Consider the following 14,418-nt stretch of genomic DNA (forward strand, 5'->3'; position numbering starts at 1 on the left):
ATATTCGCCTTTGTACATTGGAAATATTCAAAAGTGACTGATAAAAAAGAATTTATTTTATTTTACTATATTCAGAGATGTTTTATTTGAACCATGAGTTACTGATGACAAACCTGCAGGGTTTCCTATGTGATAGGTCACAGTTAGAGGCCATGGTACGTGACGTCCCACACCAGCCGACAACACATGACAATGCAAATGTCAGAAAAAATGAAAATCATAACAAAAACACAGCAGTTAAACTTTACTTCCCCCAGTGCGGCTCAGTGCCTCCAATCTTTATTTCTATGTATCAGTGCAAGTGTTTCTTTCTACATCTCCATTTTCTTAATTATCATCGTATTTTTTTACTGTGTTTTTTATGTTCTATAGTTATTATCGTCCTTATGGTTGCTGTTATTGTTGATGCTGTTATTATTACACTTTGTTTTCCTTCCAGATCAGTGGAGATGTTGGGGAACAGGTTCTTTTTGATTTCTGTGCTGAGGGTTTTTATTCTTCCTCGTACCAGCCCAATATTTGGCCGTTCTTTGGCTGTTGGTTCTCATCTTGTAGTGATTCAATGACGTTCATGTTCACGACCGTTCTGTAGCAATAAATGTGTCATTTTTATAATGCAGAACTTTGAACGCTTCTTTCTTTTCACTCTTCACAAGCAGTGGATGAGCCATGCTAGGCTCTGCACTGCAAAATACTGCAGTGCAGAGTGCTGCGTTCAAATTTTTAACAGGAGGTATGTATGAACTAAGTGCATTATTAAACAGTTATATTATCAAAGTTAAGTTCAGTCCTGGACCCCTTACTACCCACAATGCACCAGTTCAGAGATGTGCCTGTTGGACTCTCAGCAGCTATTTTAGCCTCTAGCTTCTGCTTCAAGCAGAGATGACCCTGATGGGAACATTATAAAGAGGACAACTGATTTCATTTTCTGTTTAGACCTTTCCATCTCTGTTCAGACGGATGATTATCGGCTGGAAACATCCACTGGTTTGTAATAACTGCTCTGAAAATCCACAATCATCTTTTTCATCTTTAGTCTCCTTTAGTTTGCAATATCAACGCTATCAACTTTTAGAGCTCTACTTTGTGCAGCTTTTTCTGTGGCTCTGGTGATTTCTGTTCAGTGCAGAGAATAAATGAAGTCCCCCACTTGACACTAATCCCATGTGTTTACAGCCTTTATATTACCAGCCTGCTGCAGCAGGCCTGGGCAGGTTACACATCACGTCATGAGTTTAGAGGAACTGGTTGTTCAGCTGAAGGGATTGCCTCCTGAGCTGAAGATTGTCTCTGGAGTAAAATGTCTTCTCAGCTCAGGATGACAGTTTGTTTTGACTCATCGAGGTGGTTTCATCCGTTTATGCCTACGAGCGGCAGAGAGTGACGTCATTTCACCTCATGCTGAAGGGAAAGTAGTTTAGATGTTAGTCAAAAAAAGTCCTGAGAATGTTTTTAATATAAGCTCATGGAAGATAATCAGAGCTGCTTGAAAAACCTCAAAACCTTACTTCTGTTTTCACAGAGGAGAAAAGAACAGATGAATCACTGAAGGGTGGAGGTCTGACCCGGTCTCCCTCGTAAACCCTGACTAGGTCCCTGCTGCTGTTCATCTGATGGGTTTTTCCTGCAGTGATGGAGCATCTTTAAACCTGCTCAGTTTGTGCTGACTTTTTTTTTCCACCTGAACTTGGCAGAGTTTCGAGGTTTCCTGTCACAAACCATCAGGTGTGGCTGGTGGGAGTTTTCCGGTATGATGAACTGAAGTCATCACAGATCATCTTTTAGCAGGTTTCTCTGCTTGTTTTCTTTGGACCAACTGGATGTTGAAATATTCATTTTCTGGAATAAAGGTTACATTCAGTTGCAGTATAATACATTTATTTATTCCTATTATCACAGCACAGGACTACAGTATGGTTATTAGTTTGATTTAAAAAAAAAAAAAAAAAAAGAAACCATCTCTGTGGCCTTTATAAACACATCAGTGTCTCTACTGTGAAACTGAGACTTTTCTGTGAACCCACCTGCAGATAAGAATAAACCCAGAACAAATCATCTGTTTGACCCTGCTGGTTTACCGTCTCACTCCCTTCTTATTTGTTTATGATAGCGTTTTTTTGTCCTTTTACATTGCTAAATGTGGTATTCTGCAGTTTTCATGTCAGGCTTCATGTTTGTCTTAGGATCATGCTTTTTTTCTTTGTTTCATCATTCCTGGAAAATCTGTTTTCATCTGAGCCACCTGATTAAATAAAGGCTGAGGACAGAAAATCCCTCCTCAGAGGGGTCAGTTTCTGTTTGAATGTTTTTTAGCCACGGCAGGCAGTGTGGCTCTGGGGATGGCAATGATTGTCTGCCTGTGGGTCTGCAGGCCCACCACTTTGGTCCAGAATGAAATACCTTAGCAAATATTAAATGGACTGCTATGAAATTTATACAGATGTTCATGGTTCTCAGAGGATGAATTGTAATAACTTTGATCTCCTGACTTTCAGGTTTTTATTTAATCTAATACTTTGATTTATGACCAGATACCTGCAAAACTAACGACACAAGCTTCAGCGAGACTTTGGGCTAATGCTAAACTACCGCAGTGAACATAACAAACATTGTACCTGCTAAACTTCGATATGTTAGTTCAAAATATGTTTATTGTCACACAGGAGAAGAAAATGGAAATGACAGGTTTTAATGATAAAAACAGGAGGAAACTTACAAAACAACTTACAACAAAACAGAAAAATCTCAAACTATACCGACTTATAGTTTAGCTGCATAACTGTAGGGGTACATCACCTCAAAAGTCTTATGTAAGTCATTGCAGCAGTGTGAGTTATCAGTGTGTGAGTAAAGGTTGTCTCACTGGGACGCTCCCATCTGCAGTATGTTTCTCTCTGAACTGCACCACGAACTACAGGTGACACAGCAGGATGTGTACGGCTCTTCTGCTGAGTGATTCACAACCAGTGCCGAGAAAGCAGATGTGTGAGATGATGAAATTAATTCCATAACACTCAGCTTACACCTTTTCTTTCCGTAGAAATTATTATATGTATTTTTTTTTTTCATATAAGATGAGACAAGACTCTGATGAAGCAGAGTAAGGAAACATGTTAAATGCTTACCAAGAATGTTTACAGTTTGGACCTGCAGTGGGTGACTCTACTGAAGTTTCCAAAATTCAGTGTCAATTTTAACCAAATTCCCAGAAAATCAACCAAAGATCAACCCCTGATATACTGTGATGTGAACAGGATTATTTTAGGTATATATGGATTAACAGCTGGTTGCACTGATGACTGGATGGGACTGGACATATGGAAAAGAGCAAAGCAGTAAACACTCACATTAGAGAAAGCAGGACCATGAGAACATTTTTAGATTTTCCTTGATATGTAACTTAAAGAATTTGTCGATTAGAGTATTGATTGATTGAGTATCAAAATTGTTGTCAGCTGATTTTCTGTTTTACAGGATGAAATGCTCGTCCCTTGTAAAGTGACACGTGGCTGTGTGAAAGGTTTGTCACAGAATTGCTGCTTCTGTCTCAATCCTTACCTATCAGGCTCATGAGCAGGCGTGTGCAGTGGTTTGTACGTGATAAAGAGCCACGTGCCACATTTTTATCAGTTCAGATTGGGATGGAGATCTCCTAAAAGCTCAGAGAGGTCTGCCTCATCAGGTGAGACAGACCTCTCTGGACATCATACTGAGACCTTCAGACAAACAGAATAACGTCTTCACATCAAATTGTGTGTGCGTGTGTGTGTGTGAGTCCATCATATAACCTGCTGATGGGTGTGTTCACAGCTCCAGTGCAAAGGAATGTGAGGAGTGGTTTGTATTGCCCAACACAAAGCAACTCAGCGTTCAGTCCGACACCTATGGCAACGAGCAGCCATTTAACCAACAGTCAGTCCTCAGTCCTCTCAGCTCCAGGAGACTCCAAACTCCATAGAGCTCTCAGTTTACCTGCAGGTGAGCCACTGCGTCACTCTGTGCTCACACAAGTGTTTCTCCTGTCCAGTCTTTAGAGAAGACTTTCCTCACATTTATTAGTTTGAAATCCAAGTTTAGATTTGAGTAAGTGCTCAGAGGTCACAGCTGACACCCAAGGTTTCCTTGCAAAAAAAAAGTGACAGCATAGCTCACACTGTCTTCTCTTGTACGTTTTCAGCTTCATTGTGCAGAGTTGGATACTTGAAGGCTGCTTTTTCATTCTTGTGCTGAAGGGGGAAAGTTTCCAACAAGTCCTCCAAATTAAATGACAAAGTATGTCCTGTGTGACGGCCCTTTAGAATGACAGTTGTTTTTCGATCTAATGCTCTCACCAGCAGGATGGCATTGTTTGTCTGTGTCTATCAAAAACAATGTTTTTTAGATAGATAGATAGATAGATAGATAGACAGATAGATAGATAGATAGATGATTCTGCATTTTCGGCCTCCCTTTCTCATCAGTCACACAGGAAAACCTAACTGCCTCATGGGTGGTGAACATTCCTGAAATAGTTACAATAGTTGTATTTTGTTGAGAGACTGGTGCTCTACATCTCCAAAAATGGTCTCAGAGAGAGAGAGCGGGAAGGGGAAGTGGTGTGTATATTTGTTTGTGTGTGTGTGTGTGTGTGTGTGTGTGTGTGTGTGGAGAGAGGGGGGTTCATATGCTTCTTAAAACCTCCCTTTCCCCTCCTCTCTTCCCTCCTGTGCATCGGCTCTGACAGGCCGCCAGGTAAAGCGACAACTATTCTGCTTGCGTCAGCGGCGCCGTGCGCGCTCTCATTACGTACGCCTCCGGTGTGCCGCAGGTGTAGGCCTGGTCCCACCCACAAGGCAAACACATGTCAGGCAGAGAAACTGCAGCTCGTCAGTCGGCAGCAGATCACCGCAGAGGGAGCGTTAACAGGTGAGTGGCTGATGATTTACCTGGACACTTGTTGGGTTTTAACATGGCTGCTGCGTCGCTTTCAGAGCGCGTGTTGTTGTTGTTACTGCAGTGAGTTCCCGGCGCTTTTCCTGAAACGGAAACGCGCTGCAGGAAAAAAGCGGAATCACGGAAACTAATCACGATCAAAACTAACAACGCTCAATAAGAACAAAGTGCAACAGGGTCAGTTTCTCATCCCAGTTTATTATTTTGAGATTTTGTTTAGATTTTAACTTTAGAACTTCTCATACTCCCTTCACCCGAAAAAACAACCTAAATGTGCTGCTTCAGTAAACAAACATAACACTGTGAATATTATCTCAAATATTTGATAAAGGCAGTGTGTGTCTTTTATTGACAGACACACTGCAAGTCCATAAACTGCTGTAAAGTCTGATAAACAGCCTGGAGATTAAAAAACTAAAGAATATTGAAAGTTATTAACATATTCTATTGTAACTTCCTACAGGAACATTAAATGAAGCCAGTCACAGTTAACGTTACAACTAGATTAGATAAAGTCATCTTAGATCAGTATACCATCACACATCCTGGCCATAGTGAGGGGGACACCCCCTGTCCATATAGTTTAGGATTCTTGGTCTGGAGCTGTTAGTTATTGTTTGTTGTTAGTTCCAGTGAGGGGAAATCCTAATGCCACAGTGTACAACACGATTTTAGTCTCCTACATAGAGTATAATAGTTTGCCTCCAACTTTGTGGCAACTTTACCCAAATTGGTGCGGAATAATCTGACTAGTCTGCACAGAGTTCTCAACCAAAACCTCATCCAGCACCATCAGGATGAACAGGAAAATCTTGTGGAAAGCTTTTCCAGAGGAATGAAGGCTGGTACAGCAGCATGTTAATGCTCTGTGTTATGGACTAACATGTTCAATTATCAGCTATGACTTGAATGTTAGGGTGTCCTCATACTTTTAGCCATTTAGTGACGTTCCACTCAGTTTGAGTCACTATAGGAACATCATAAGAACATTACAGTCATGCCATAAAGAGCCATAGAAATGTAATTGTCGTGTCTTGTCATCGTTACTCGATCGTTTCAGTTGATGCAGTTGTTTCCGCTCTGCATTTCTTTATCTTCAAACTACATCTGACTGAAACAGAAAATCTGTGCAGGACCAAACTTGTAGTAATTAAACAGCCACTGACCGTGAAGCTTCCGTTTGTCATGATGATGAAATACATTTTGTGTGTGTGTGTGTGTGTGTGTTTTCTCAATGTGCCACTCTGTGTTCAGTCAAAGGGCGAACCCCACCGTACTCTGCACTGATCTCCGATAAGGGAGCTGCAGAAAGGAGACGCTATCTTTATTTCAGCTGGGTGGAGTGTGGTAATGCCACTTACACCGACTCCACATGGTCAGCCGCACTGTCAGTTGTTAAGTTAATTAATGACAACAGTAATAACAATAAGAATACCTGACCAGACCACACTGTTTATACACTGGGCCTTTAACCCTGGCAGGGCTACGGACTTAATGTTGGGCAACTGTTCCCTGATGGTGACAGGTTTTGTTCTGGTGTTACGTAATAAGAGATTATGCTTTCTGACTATGGTTGTGTGTCTGTGTGATGAAACACATCGGGATGATCACGGATTGGGTGTGGAGGTCACCCTCGACAACAGAATCTGTCAGCTGCTAAGCTGCCATCTCCGCCATTAGATATTTATCTATTAGTGCTCTAAGTGTTTTAGTGTTTGCTTTGAGCCTGGAAGCTGGCAGCTGTTTGCTAACATGTTAGCAAAGACGACTGTCTAAGATGACAGTAAGCCATTGCTGTGTGTCTGTCAGCTTGTGGTGGATCTTTAACTCTCAAGAGGCCAAAAAAAAAAGAAATCTATTGAAATCAATTTGTGCAGGTGTGCAGCGAGTCCACAGACCATCACCGTGCTGTCGTCCTGCACTCTGCATGTAAAACCATTGTTGTGATGCTTTTATCTCAGTGGCTTCTAAAGCAAACAGATGAGTCAGTCATGCATGTGTAAGTGTTTTCCCCGGCTGAGGAATGCTGTAACTCTGACTTAATAAGGCTGTTAGCATCTCTGACTCTCTGTCTCCTTTTGTCTCCCTCGTCTTTATCTCTCTGTCCATCTTTTCCTGCTCTGGTTATCGTCCTCATTCTCTCTCACTTTCTCCCTCTCTGTGTCCTATCACGAGTCTCTTGATTTTCCCTTTCATCGTCTTCTTCAGTCTTTCCTCTTCTCTTGAGCCTCTCTCTCTCCTTTACTGTCTTGTATTTAACTTTCACTCGCTTTGTTCGCTGTAATTCTCTCTAACTGTATCACCAGGAAGTGAATTCACCTTTTTTTATGTCACCAGAGATGGAGGTTTTTTTTTTTAGCATTTCATACATTTCATTAATTTGTTAGTTCCCTCTGGATGTCTTGTTACAGATTTTGGATTATTTTTGAGCAGCAAACACAGACTTTTTTGTCAATTTTCATTGTTTCCATCTTATTTTATATATATATATATATATATATATTTTTTTTTGGAGATTATGTTTTTTTTTTATATATATATATAGTTTTTCTTTTGATTCATGATGCCTTTTTTTCTATGAGCTCTGTGTCTGTTCTAATGACACACACCTCACAATGTTTAGCTGTTTAAAGCCTGCACACTGAGAAAGGCTCCACACTACAAGTACAGACCAATACAGTTATTTCTTTTTACATCCTATAGAGCACATGTGAACTTCAGAAGACCAGATTTCTCTCTAACCGTCCATCACCTTTTCTCTTTCCTCATCCTTATGTCACATTTTCCTGAATTTCTCTCTCTCTCTTTTTCTGCTCACTCTCACCTGTTTTCTGTTGACTTCTCCACACCACTTTCTCTTCCTCCTGTCGTTTGTTTTTCAAATTCGACTAATATTTATCTGCAGGACGAGTAAAGCAAATCTGAACATAATGACAGTTTGTTGTCTGCTCATCTTGGTCCAACTCTCTGTCTCTCTCACACTGACACACACCCATTCTCTCTCTCTCTCTCTCTCTCTCTCTCTCTCTCTCTCTCTCTCTCTCTCTCCGTCTCTTTCTCTTTCTCTTTAATGTGTTTTAATGGGGTTACATTCTTTCCCTTTACTCCAGCCCAGACACTTAACCAACCAGACCAACGAGAAAACACAACTGTTCTCTCTCACAGTTTTGCCCGGCACACACCCACCACTCTCTCTCTCCCTCTCTCTCTCTCTTTCACTCTCTCGCCTCCTCACTGTCTCTCACACACACTTGCCAAGAAGGAGTCCAGAAATAGACATGTAAAAAACCTTCCAGAGATTCCTGCCATCCACTTGAGCTTTTGTATAAAAGTAAGTGATAACGCAGGTCAATAGAAGAGATATTTTTCTTTTATACCTCAGCATAAAGCTCAATATTGATATTTTTTGATACAAGTGTTGATTCGATGCTTGACTTTCAGGACTGTTATTAAACCAGTACTTTTCTTGATAGCGTACTTTGAGAAGAAATGTGGTTCTTGACCCTTGCTCTAACGTGTGTTGCTGTAGTTGTCAGTCTAACTGCTGACACACTAACCAGCTGGGAACGTGCTAGCACCAGTCAGTCACAATAGCTCTCTGAGTTTCTTTCTCTTTTCTCTTTACTGTGCTGTTTACTCCCCCCTACGAGCAAACTTACAATGTGACCAAGCCTTTAAGCATCACTGTTGTTGCCATGGTTACGTGTATTTTTTTTGTGGCCATGACAAAAACTTCAGAAATTCAGTTACACATTGTTACACATGGGAAGACAGTTGGATTATAATGTGTGGGGACAGAATTTGAGTTTCAGACCTTAAGAGTGTTTTTGGAAAATGAGGATGTTTGTGTTTTTTCTGGTCTTTACAAAGTGCTGTGTAAGGTTTAGTCTTGGTTTTTGGTTTAAGGTTAAAATTAGGCTAAGGTTAGGTCTAAAGTAGCCCAGTTTGGGGACGGTCTCATCTGTGGGAGACAGTGGAGGATGGTTCCCGTGGAGAGGCCTTGCAGAAGTGAGAAAGTTCCTTTAAGTCTTTTCTCTTTTAAAACTAAAACACGATGTTTCACAAACAGCAGTTCTTACCAGCTGTAGTTACAACTTTCTTGGACAAGTTGCACAAAGATGAGACTTATGCTTTGTGATAAGTGTTTTCTAACACCATGTTTTATAAGAGAAGGTGCTTCATGAATGAGGACTAAGCGGCCTCAGCTCTTATAAAGAGCAGCACAGTGACACTTCCCTTAGCTTTTCTATGGGAAGCATCCGGGACTGTCTCCCATGTAACAGTTCCAAAGGGGGCTGAGTCCAGGGCTGGGTATTAGGGAATTTATGTGTGTGTGTGTGTGTGTGTGTGTGAGAGAGAGAGAGAGAGAGAGAGAGCGTGAGAGAGAGAGAGAAACTAATAAGCATTAAGATGCTAAATGATGTCACTGTTTTAAGAAAACTTGCTTCACTTCCAGCAGGTACCTGTCTTTGTGTGTGTGTTGGTATGTAGGGGTGTGTGTGTGTGTGTGTGTGTGTGTGTGTGTGTGTACTCCCATTCACTGAAACCTCCATTACCTTATCCTTTATCTATGTCATAAAAAGTAGAATGATGATCTCAGACTTGGCTTCAGCACACAGACACATACAAACTTGATGTCAAAACTATGGTGAAAGGTTACAACTTGCACCATCACATCATCTATGAGGTTATATATGGTGCAGTTATACACATACACACACCTAACCTGTAGTGTGTACATTCAGACAGACATAGACCTACCTGAAAACACAAGCTTACATCTTTTGTGGCATTCTGGGAAAAAGGCTGATACTTATGGAGGGATTGATACAAAACCTGAGTTTGCTTAAAATGGAGCAGAGGACAGAGAGACAAAGATAAGTGTGTATTAACATGTCGCGGTGCAGTTCCATTGCTGTGTGATGGGTTTTTGTTCAGGGTGTTGTCTGTCAGCTGTCAGGATGTTTTAGACGTTTTAGATGTTTGCCTTCATTCTTTCCCAGGCTTCATCTCTCTTTCCGTCATGTTTGCAGAACTGCTCACACACATCGCACAACCCGGGCAAGACATACCGCAGATTCCTGTACCATGAAAGCCATTAGGTCTGCTGTAAAAAAAAAAAAAAAAAAAGATTTGTTCTATGTTCTGAAAAATCATGAGCCATCATCGGTGTAAACTTTTAATCTTTAACAAAATGGAACTGAAAAACATATAATTGGCGTCTGCTACAGGTCAAATACAGTAATGTTCCAGTGCTTGTTGGGGGCGTGTCTTGGCTGTGTTAAACAGTATAAGTAGTTATCTTCTGCCGTCCCAAAGTTTTACTGAACAAGCTGTCTATTGTGCGCTACATTCATTTCTATTGTAATTTAAATGTCAAGTCATCTTGTGTGAGGAACACCCCAAAGTGGCATCTGGTGCCCATCAATCATTAACAAAATGGAATTTATGTACAACCAGAAAAAGTTCTTATGAACCTCCAGGAAAAAAAAAAACCCTCTCCATGTGGTTCATTAGTCTCTGCTCTGTGTGTTGCAGCCAAGACATTTAGTGATGATAACTATACTATTGCTGGTGTGTGCATCAGCAGCACTGATTAAAAAAAAAATTTATGATCAGCCAAGCTTATTGTGGAGCGTTAGACACCTTAGTTTTACAAACAAAGGCTGATATGAATTAACAGTGTTTGTAAAATGTTAGCGGAGATCTTGCTAAGAAAACTGTTGGTCTGCAGCTTCCTTTCAATAGCATCTGTGAAAGTGTCGGCTTTTGTGTGTTATGTCAGCGTTAGGTGTCAGTGTCATGATCGGGTTAGTGTTTACTCTGACAAAGGCTGTGTCAGTACAGTGTGCTGCCATTTTACAGAGCGGATCTTACTGTCTAATAAATAGTTTGCATTGTGTCTGGTATCACTCAGCGTCTCCAGTGGTAAGGTGTTAGCACGAAGGCTTCTGTCACCTGTCGCAGCAACGTGTTTCCTCGCAGGACGCTGTGACTCGTCAAAAAGGTTATGAGGATACACTAGATAAAAATCATCCTAAATGTTGATTTTATTACTGGAAAAAAAAAAGATTCTGAGCATGTTTTCTGAATATTTAATGTCACAAACTGCACCTCGACAGTGAATCACGGTGAAGTAGGAAGGTGGATGGAGAAGGCAGGCACGCTAGGAATGAGGGTGTGACCCTTGAATGGTGGTTAATAAACAGGCAAAACTGTTTGGAATGGTAACATTGCATGCTTCTGAACATTTCCATCTGCATGCATGTATGTGTATGTTTGTTCCTTATTAAACTCTGGAGGCTTGGTGTAGCCATATCAGTCTGCTGTTATGTAATTCAGATATCAGCTTTTAATATGGACAGAGGGCAGGATGTTGGTGTGTCTGCTAAACAGTCCTGCCTGGAAGAAACTCACCTTTCTGTGCCGCATGAATTCACACTGCTGTGATGTCGTGTTTTGACTTCCTGCAAAATTTGGTTGGTTGAGCTGTTCCCAACTCACAGACATTTTGGAGGCACGGCACCAGATGAACGCACTATGATGTGAATAAAAAAGAAACGCAAGCAGAGACAGGTCATGGACTTGGTTTTCAGATCCCTCTCTAACCTCAGTGTGTTGTAGATTTAATTGACAAATTATGGGCTGGACATGATCTTTCATGACCTAAAGTAACACAGTGTTCAGATAATTTGTCGTTCTCCCCTGACATGAAAGTGAAGCCTAATACTTAGAGCAGTTGTTGATGTATAGTAGGGAACGTTTCTAAATCAAAAGCAGCAGCATGTCGACATAAAGTCACTTCTGGAATGCATTGAACTCTATAGATTTATGGTACATTACTGTATATATTCCTCGCAGGTGATCTGCATTTAAGCATTCACACTGTGAGACTGAATGGCACTGAGACCGGTGAACAGACCCAGCACAGATTTGGTGTTGACATCGGAAACAAAACGAGGCCTTAGCTGGAGGCAGGTCTGAGGTTTAGGGTCATTAAATCACCGCTGTAGAACCAAAACACTGCAAATCTTCTCTGTCTCAGCTCTCTGAGTGGTTTACCACAAAGTCCAGTTCTGCCTCCTTAATAAATAAGTGATAAAGCACAGTGAGCTGTGCTCATACACAGAGAGGTTCTTGCTGAGAGTTAGATGAGAGGATTGATAACGTACATTTGGACTTTAGGATTGTAGTTTTGATTTTGGGCACCATATCTTTTGGACAACGTATACGTCTGTCTGGGTCATCTGCTGTTGACAGTGAGGAAATAAAAATCACACACTTTGTTGTGTGATCTTTCCTTAAACCTTATCCACAGTGCCTTTGTTGCCTAAACCTAACCACAGACAGGACTATGAACCCTGGTCTCTGGTGGAACAGGTGTGTGCTTTGTCGACTACACCTGCTGTCCATCCCACCCAAAACATAACTGCTGTTGCAGTTTAGTTGTATAGAAACATTTCACGGAGGGTTTGGAAAAGGATATTGTGAAATGCATTTTTATTCTCGAAATGCATTTTTATTCTTAGAATGTAAAAGTAATTAATTATACTTTCACTTTCGACTTGGTCTTATTGTTTATTTGTTTGTAATCTTTTCTTTCCAGCATGTAAACTTTCTTTTCCAAAAAACCTACATCACATATAACGCAGTATTTATCTGAAAACCTCCCTTTTTTTTCCCTTTTATCCCATTTCATCATCCATTCCGAAGCTCACATTTCCCACCTTAACATAATGTTTAGGCTAAACAGTTTAGGTTTGTAGGGTCGTGAGTGTGTTGTGGAGCCCATTTTCTACATCTTGTAATTTCTCCCACTAATGGACGCCTGAATATCCTAATTATTCATATGTCATTCAGAAACTGCCACAGAGCTTCTCCTGAAATGCATCTTAGTGCATTTTTGCATTTTATAGCTCCTTGTTTTTTTTTCCCCTCCAAGTTTTAATGAGTGTTGTTTTGCATTATGAAGTACCTCCAGGCTTCAATTTGGCATCTGGGAAATTTGGCTTGACTCCAAGACTGTGGTCACCCAGTGCTTATTACTCATTAAGCCTCGTTGGAGGGCCGAGTGGGTGCAGACTCGGTGGGAGCTGGGTGGGGGCTGCCGTGCTTGGAGACTAGATGTTGTTGTTGTTGTTGTTGTCGATGTTCTAGTTTTGAAACACTAAGAGATGAGAAAGTGAGAGAGTATTGAAAGTATTTATTATGTCTGCTTATTTTTGTGTTCATCAGGGCAACAGAATTATTAAAATGATTATAATGATGATGATTTTTCTTCTGCTCTTAATTAAACTTCAAGAACAACATAAAATTTGAAATTTTGTTTTAGACTCTGTCTAATTCCTGAGCATATAGATCTATTAATTGTTGTTGTTTTATTAACCCGCTGACCAAAACCAACATTAATATGAGGTGATTCTGCCAGAGAGTAGTTTACGTTGACAACAACAACATTGTGAGTGTTTTACAGTTTTCCGTCCACATGTCTGCCTGCTCTGTCTTTGTGTCATTCTTACCTGTCCTCCGTCCTGGCTGTCTAACATTTTGTCATTTTTTTTTCTGGACAAAGTGATGTTACCAAATCATCTACCATTATTTTTAAAAACAGCACTTTTCGGTCACAGTTTATCTTCCGTATTTTGGAAAATTCTCTATAACTTTGACTGTAAGCTAATTCTTGGTGCCAGATTCATTTTCCTGTCACTCCATCTTCTCTTCATGTAATAAAAAAAAGGGGAGGTGGTTTACAAAGTGATGAAGTATAATCACTATACACAACAGGACAGAGTCCAGAACGTGATGTAGAGAATTCAGCACATTTTCTGTGTGAGTGCTTTTCAAGAGGCACAGAGGCCAAAGAAACTGGCTGTTTTGTTGTGTTTTATGTGGATAATGATAGTGGAGGGAATGAGAGAGATGTGATCCTCGACTCAGGTAATTGTTAAACACAGAGGAACCGGTTCGGTTCTGCTTCGGTTAACGGGACAGGAGCAAAGAGGGGGAGAGTAAATACAGGAGAGGTGATACGTTGCTTATTCACTGGATCATTAAGCACAGACAAACTGGTTCTACTGTTTTATATCGCTGGTGTTTATAAAGTGAGAGAGCTGGATGCCACTGGATCACACGCTGCACAGTCCAGTTTGAATTACAGTTAAATAATCCAGTGGAACCAACCTGCTTGTCCCTATGATGTAGGGAGGGACTGTGAATGTGAAGTGTGCAAACCTATGTCAGCAGCATTTTTATTTTGAATTTGAAAGTAGAGACCATATACACTATGTAGCCAAAAGTCTGTGGACGGGCCTTTCAACAGAGCAAAACCCACCATTGCATGAAGTCAGGTCCATAAAGAAATGGTTTTATATTCCATTAGCTGGGTGTGGAAGACCTTGACTGTTCTGCAGAGAACCCTGACCTCAACCCCATCCAACAGCTTTAGGATGAATTGGAACACTGACCGTGAGTCAGGCCTTATTG

At 40.8% G+C, this 14,418-nt stretch overlaps 1 protein-coding gene across 2 annotated transcripts in view; it reads left to right on the forward strand.

Annotated features, from left to right (window-relative positions):
- The first annotated feature begins 4,773 nt into the window (after positions 1 to 4,773).
- Positions 4,774 to 14,418, forward strand: part of LOC121195388 (cingulin-like protein 1) — a 49,439-nt gene continuing 39,794 nt past the window's right edge. Inside the window, exon 1 of one of the 2 annotated variants that reach the window (XM_041058811.1) lies at positions 4,774 to 4,908. The gene's annotated coding sequence lies outside the window, so the exon portion shown is untranslated. The remainder of the gene's footprint in view (positions 4,909 to 14,418) is intronic. The other variant, XM_041058812.1, reaches the window with a different exon arrangement.

Source organism: Toxotes jaculatrix, chromosome 16 (assembly GCF_017976425.1).
Source record: "Toxotes jaculatrix isolate fToxJac2 chromosome 16, fToxJac2.pri, whole genome shotgun sequence".
In the NCBI taxonomy this organism is placed as follows: Eukaryota; Metazoa; Chordata; class Actinopteri; family Toxotidae; genus Toxotes; species Toxotes jaculatrix.